The 7,297-nt window shown below is 46.2% G+C and overlaps 1 non-coding gene across 1 annotated transcript; it reads right to left on the bottom strand.

The window, feature by feature from the left end:
- Nucleotides 1-5,839: 5,839 nt before the first annotated feature.
- On the bottom strand, nt 5,840-5,911 carry Trnas-acu (transfer RNA serine (anticodon ACU)). The gene has a single exon. It is a non-coding gene; the product is annotated as a tRNA-Ser (tRNA).
- Between the last annotated feature and the right edge of the window lie 1,386 nt (nt 5,912-7,297).

Raw genomic sequence — 7,297 nt, 5'->3', positions numbered from 1 at the left:
CTAAGCAGCGCAAGCTGCTGTGCAGGGTCCGGGCTGGACAGGGCTTCCTCCCAGGACTCTAATGAGGTTTGGTGGGTATTTTTGTCCCAAGTAATTGGGCAATTCCATACAGTGTGGAATAGATCGGCCTTCTGGTGACACTGCTTACAGTCCTCATTATACTTTTCTGGGAACATAAGTGATAGTCTGGACTTATGTAAGTAGGTGTTTGTCTGTATTTTTCTAAGATTTCTCGCTTCTTCAGCAGTTAGGCTGGGGTGTGGCGTAGGCATTGATCTTCGGTGAAGCCTGTAGGATGCTAATTTGTCTGTGCCTTGACAATAAGCAGGGAGGGCGTACGAATGTTCCGGGTCTCTGCGGTGTATGGTAGTCCTCGCAAGAGAATCGGCCGCCTCGTTATCTCTAGCCCCTGATGGGCGGGAGTCCAGACAAGTGTGTGGTTCTGTTTTAGAATTTTTGGGAGAAGTCTTTCAGCATTCCTTGGGACGATGCCGCAGATGAAGTTCCTTATGGCCCTGGTCGAGTCAGTGATAATTATTGAGTCCTTATTCTTGAATTCAGCCCATCTGATTGCTAGTATTACGGCAGCAGTTTCTGCTTCTTGAATATTTAGTTGTTTGGTAATGATGAAATCCAGCATCTTCCCATGTTCATTGGTAGCTACGGCTGATTGCCTTGCTTGTTTACGGCCGCATCGGTGTAGATTGCGTTTGGATTGTCCTGATATGTTTTTCGGATGTAGCGAGTTCTTGCCAATCTTCTGCCCCTATTGTGAGTGGGGTCCATTTTCTTGGGAATTGGAGAGGTCTTGATACAGTGTCTTTGAGCGGGTGTTAAATCAACCATCCTATTAATGAAGGCTGCATGAACCTCCTGTCCAGATCTTCTGAGAATTTCTCTGCCCGTTCTGGTTTTGAGGAGGCGTTCTTTCTGGGCATCTAATAGCGTAGTCTTGATTTCCCTGAAGGTGTTGTGTACGCCAAGCTTCAGGAATTTTTCGTTGGATGTGTATATTGGTAGGCCTAGAGCGGTCTTGTGAGCTGTTCTTATTATGGCATCGGCCCTTTCCTCTTGTTTGTGATCCATCCGGTGGAAGGGGAGGCTATATGCAATGCGGCTCATTATGAGGGCTTGAACAAGGCGGAGGGTGTCCTCCTCTCTTATGCCCTTCCTAGCTCTTGTAATCCTTCTTACTACTCTGGCCAGCTGTTGAGCCGTCTTGCCAAGCTTGCTGAGAGTATTTGTGGCTTTATTGTCTTCCTGAATGACCATGCCTAGTATTCTTATTGCGGGGCGGAAAGGGATGTTCTGTCCATCCAGTATAATGCTGCCTGGAGGGATGTTGTTTCTCGTCGACCTTAGCCTGATGAGTTAGGATTTTTCAGGGGCGCATTTCAAGCCATTTTTTTATGATCGGATCTTGGAGGTCGTTGATAACATCCTGAAGCAGATCTAATTTAGATTGCAATGTTCCGCTTTTCGTCCAGATAGTAATGTCGTCGGCATATATGACTTTTCCAATTTCTTCACGTTCTTCCAGTTTCTTAGCAATTTTGATCATTGTCAAGTTGAACAGAAGAGGCGAGATAATTGATCCCTGGGGCGTGCCTCTGTTTGGTGCCTTAAAGGGGTCGGATCGAGTGTTGCCTATGCCGATTGTTGCTGTTCTGTCTGATAGGAAGTTTCTAATGTGATTGTATGTTCTTTCCCCGCACTGTGTCTCCTCGGCGGCCTTAAGGATAGACTCGTGCGATACATTGTCGAAGGCGCCTTTGAGGTCCAGTGCGAGGATGATTTGATCTTGGTCGTTATCGTTGTCTATGATATCGTGTTTTAACTGTAGAAAGGCGTCCTGGGTGGACAGTCCTTGCCTGAAACCGATCATGCAGTCCGGAAAAAGTTGGTGTTCTTCTATGTACTTTTGAAGTCTCGTCGTAATTATTTTTTCGTAGATTTTGCCGACACATGAGGTAAGAGAAATTGGTCTTAGATTTTTTATTTCAAGGGGTTTCCCCGGCTTGGGTATAGTTGTTATCGTGGAGTGTTTCCATTGAGGGGGTAGTCGATCTTCGAGCCACAAATCGTTTATGTATTTGGCCAGGGCCTCCATCTGAGCATCGTTTAAGTTTCTTAGCATATTGTTTGTTATTCCATCTGCACCAGGGGCGATTTTTTTATTGCTGGCCAATATAGCCTGCTGTAGCTCTTCCTTCGAGATTTCTCTATCAAGTAAGTCATTGGGGCTACCTTGATAGTTCCTGCGTACCGGTGGGATGTTTCGACCCAGTTCAAATCGCTCTTTAATAGCCAAAATCAATTCGTTGTTAGTACCTTTGAAGTTGTGAGCCACTTTGATGAGTTGGTGACTCGTTTCTCTCCTTCTTGTTTCGGGGTTCAACATGCCCTTGATAATAGCCCATGTTTTGGAGGTGTTCAGGGTGCCTTTAAGCGATTCGCAAAAATCGTTCCAGTTTTGGTTTGCGAGCGTGCTGGCATGATCTCTGGCCCGTTTGTCTAAGTTTCTGATGCGAAGCTTGAGCTTCTTATTGTGTCTTTTCTTCTTCCATCGTTTGTACAGTTCTGTTTGTTGTCCCAGAGACTGATCAGGTAGCTGTCAACGCACAAGTATTCGTTCACCTGTCCGTACTCTTTGGTTGCTTTATGAAAGGCTTCCTTGATGTTGCCGGACCAGGCGCCTATTTCTTGTATGTTACCGAGGGCCCCTAGCTTCTCTCGAAAAGCGTTCCAATCGGTCATCCTTTGTTTTCTGGGCCTTCTTCTGTAGTTGTCTGAGCATGTCTTCACTTCGATGATGTCATGATCGCTTCCGAGATTTTCTTTAGTATTAAGCCAGGTGGTGAGGCCATCCATGTCGGGAACTATTGTTAGGTCGGGGCACGTATCCACACTGCGGTTGTTACCCGTTCTAGTGGGGAAGGATGTGTTGTTTATCGTGTGCAGGTTAAGTGCCTCCATTGCATTCACAAGATTCTTTCCTTTGGCAGAGTCAAAGTTATAATTCCATTCTTTGTGCGGGGCGTTCATATCCCCGAGAAGGATTACGTTATTTTTGGCGACTATGTTCATTGTTTCTCTGAAGAGCGGTTCGAAGTTCTCCTTGTTGCTGGACGGTGGGCTGTATACGTTGAGAACAAAGAAGCTCTTACATTTCCTTTGCATAGGTATTACTTCGACGAGAACGGCAGACGGGGGTTTCGTAGAAAGATCGTATCTATTGCATGTTACGTCTTTTTTTAGCGTACGTAGACACCCTGGTGTCTTTAGATGTATCAATTCTATTGTAGCCCCTTAAGTTGGTAAGACATCCTGCCTCTTGAATACATATAATGTCGGGCTTGACGTCCTTCTTGTCTATGTAGGCTTCCAGGAGATTTGTTTTCTTGTTAATGCTCCTACAGTTCCACTGCCATATCACTAATTGTTCTTGCGTGTTTTTCAATTTAGGCGTCATGGTTAGTGCCGTACACTGCGACTATATCGTCGTCGCTTTCCGATTCCTCCGTACTCATGTTTGAATTTTCCTGCATTACGATGTGCCTGACGGTCTTACTACCTTGTGTGTTCGATAGTTTCCTCTTGCTAGATTTTTTGGGACTTGTCCTGGAGATTACCATTTCCACTATCAACCTTCTGATTTCGGCTCTCATTTCCTTTCTAAAGTCTTGAAGTTGTTGCCACATTGACGTGTCTGCACTCGACTGTTCTCTGGGATTCTGAAAGCCTGCAGTGGTAGAGCCTGTGTAATGTTGTGCACGTTCGTATTTTTCTAGTTTCTCTCTTAGCATAGCATTTTCTGCCTTGATGTCTAGGATGAGTTTCTTCAGTTCGTTAATTTCATCTGTTTTAATTGATTTTTGTAAAGACTGCCTGAGGTCCTGGGAGGCTACATCGAACGAGCCGCCCATGATGATGATAATGAACAAATGGTGATTATGATGGGTATGTACAGCAGAGAGATTGGACCCGCCAGCAGATGACAATTCGTACAGTCTAAAGAGTCCGGTGATTCAACACACCTATAAGTGCTCACAATATCATAAAGTTGTACTTCGTTTCAGAAGAAATTTGTGTGCAAAGAAGAACACTCAACGTCCACTGAAGTTGGCGGAGCGTACTTGTTCTCTGGAGCACTCTATGACCTGATTTCATGTGGAATATCAATGCTCCCCACTCAGAACTTTGGAAGTTTCTTTAGCACAGAGTTTCCAGGAACTATATATATATATATATATATATATATATATATATATATATACAGAAAGATAGGTCGGCAGTCTACAACGCCAAAGGAGGCATAGGGATGTGGTTAGACTGTTTTTTTTTACTACGGTTAATGAAGTTGACATTTTTTTTAATATACGGAAGAAAGAAAGAAAGAAAAACACGCGCCCAGAGTGGGGACCGAACCCACGCCTTTCGATTAGATCTCGAATGCCTTACCAATTCGGCTATCTGGGCGACTGTGTTCTCCTTCACTTTCTGGGCTATTTATATTTACTAGAACTGTATCTGACGCTTGAGGGTGGTAGCCAGCGCCACTCTGACTACACGGGGAGAAGGGGACCTTCTTTTCAACCCCCGGGGCGTGACTCGGACGTCTACAGCCTGTCATGAGCGGGCAACTGGCGGGAAGCCCACTTATGCTAACTAGGCATCAAGGCTGCCAGAACAGAGACCTTCGCTAGGCTTTCGCAGAATAATATAGTTAGGAAATGAGGGGCTCGTTGAGGAAATACAGAAAGATAGGTCGGCAGTCTACAACGCCAAAGGAGGCATAGGGGTGTGGTTAGACTGTTTTTTTTTTACTACGGTTAATGAAGTTAACATTTTTTTTAATATATGGAAGAAAGAAAGAAAGAAAAACACGCGCCCAGAGTGGGGACCGAACCCACGCCTTTCGATTAGATCTCGAATGCCTTACCAATTCGGCTATCTGGGCGACTGTGTTCTTCACTTTCTGGGCTATTTATATTTACTAGAACTGTATCTGACGCTTGAGGGTGGCAGCCAGTGCCACTCTGACTACACGGGGAGAAGGGGACCTTCTCTTCAACCCCCGGGGCGTGACTCGGACGTCTACAGCCTGTCATGAGCGGGCAACTGGCGGGAAGCCCTCTTATGCTACCTAGGCATCAAGGCTGCCAGAACCGAGACCTTCGCTAGGCTTTCGCAGAATAATATAGTTAGGAAATGAGAGGCTCGTTGAGGAAATACAGAAAGATAGGTCGGCAGTCTACAACGCCAAAGGAGGCATAGGGGTGTGGTTAGACTGTTTTTTTTTACTACGGTTAATGAAGTTAACATTTTTTTAATATATGGAAGAAAGAAAGAAAGAAAAACACGCGCCCAGAGTGGGGACCGAACCCACGCCTTTCGATTAGATCTCGAATGCCTTACCAATTCGGCTATCTGGGCGACTGTGTTCTTCACTTTCTGGGCTATTTATATTTACTAGAACTGTATCTGACGCTTGAGGGTGGTAGCCAGTGCCACTCTGACTACACGGGGAGAAGGGGACCTTCTCTTCAACCCCCGGGGCGTGACTCGGACGTCTACAGCCTGTCATGAGCGGGCAACTGGCGGGAAGCCCTCTTATGCTACCTAGGCATCAAGGCTGCCAGAACCGAGACCTTCGCTAGGCTTTCGCAGAATAATATAGTTAGGAAATGAGGGGCTCGTTGAGGAAATACAGAAAGATAGGTCGGCAGTCTACAACGCCAAAGGAGGCATAGGGGTGTGGTTAGACTGTTTTTTTACTACAGTTAATGAAGTTAACATTTTTTTTAATATACGGAAGAACGAAAGAAAGAAAAACACGCGCCCAGAGTGGGGACCGAACCCACGCGTTTCGATTAGTTCTCGAATGCCTTACCAATTCGGCTATCTGGGCGACTGTGTTCTCCTTCACTTTCTGGGCTATTTATATTTACTAGAACTGTATCTGACGCTTGAGGGTGGTAGCCAGCACCACTCAGACTACACGGGGAGAAGGGGACCTTCTTTTCAACCCCCGGGGCGTGACTCGGACGTCTACAGCCTGTCATGAGCGGGCAACTGGCGAGAAGCCCTCTTACGCTACCTAGGCATCAAGGCTGCCAGAACCGAGACCCTCGCTAGGCTTTCGCAGAATAATATAGTTAGGAAATGAGGGGCTCGTTGAGGAAATACAGAAAGATAGGTCGGCAGTCTATAACGCCAAAGGAGGCATAGGGGTGTGGTTAGACTGTTTTTTTTACTACGGTTAATGAAGTTAACATTTTTTTTAATATACGGAAGAAAGAAAGAAAGAAAAACACGCGCCCAGAGTGGGGACCGAACCTACGCCTTTCGATTAGATCTTGAATGCCTTACCAATTCGGCTATTTGGGCGACTGTGTCCTCCTTCACTTTCTTTGCTATTTATATTTACTAGAACTGTATCTGACGCTTGAGGGTGGTAGCCAGCGCCACTCTGACTACACGGGGAGAAGGGGACCTTCTTTTCTACCCCCGGGGCGTGACTCGGACGTCTGCAGCCTGTCATGAGCGGGCAACTGGCGGGAAGCCCTCTTATGCTACCTAGGCATCAAGGCTGCCAGAACCGAGACCCTCGCAAGGCTTTCGCAGAATAATATAGTTAGGAAATGAGGGGCTCGTTGAGGAAATACAGAAAGATAGGTCGGCAGTCTACAACGCCAAAGGAGGCATAGGGGTGTGGTTATACTTTTTTTTACTACGGTTAATGAAGTTAACATTTTTTTTAATATACGGAAGAAAGAAAGAAAAACACGCGCCCAGAGTGGGGACCGAACCTACGCCTTTCGATTAGATCTCGAATGCCTTACCAATTCGGCTATCTGGGCGACTGTGTTCTCCTTCACTTTCTGGGCTATTTATATTTACTAGAACTGTATCTGACGCTTGACGGTGGTAGCCAGCGCCACTCTGACTACACGGGGAGAAGGGGACCTTCTTTTCAACCCCCTGGGCGTGACTCGGACGTCTACAGCCTGTCATGAGCGGGCAACTGGGGGGAAGCCCTCTTATGCTACCTAGGCATCAAGGCTGCCAGAACCGAGACCCTCGCAAGGCTTTCGCAGAATAATATAGTTAGGAAATGAGGGGCTCGTTGAGGAAATACAGAAAGATAGGTCGGCAGTCTAAAACGCCAAAGGAGGCATAGGGGTGTGGTTAGACTGTTTTTTTTACTACGGTTAATGAAGTTAACATTTTTTAATATACGGAAGAAAGAAAGAAAAACACGCGCCCAGAGTGGGGACCGAACCCACGCCTTTCG

The sequence above is a fragment of the Haemaphysalis longicornis genome, unplaced genomic scaffold, assembly GCF_048455015.1.
Source record: "Haemaphysalis longicornis isolate Haplotype H1 unplaced genomic scaffold, Haemaphysalis longicornis Haplotype H1 scaffold_9, whole genome shotgun sequence".
Taxonomy (NCBI): Eukaryota; Metazoa; Arthropoda; class Arachnida; order Ixodida; family Ixodidae; genus Haemaphysalis; species Haemaphysalis longicornis.
The sequence above is the reverse complement of the archived record's forward strand: the minus strand, read 5'-3'. Positions and strand labels throughout refer to the sequence as shown.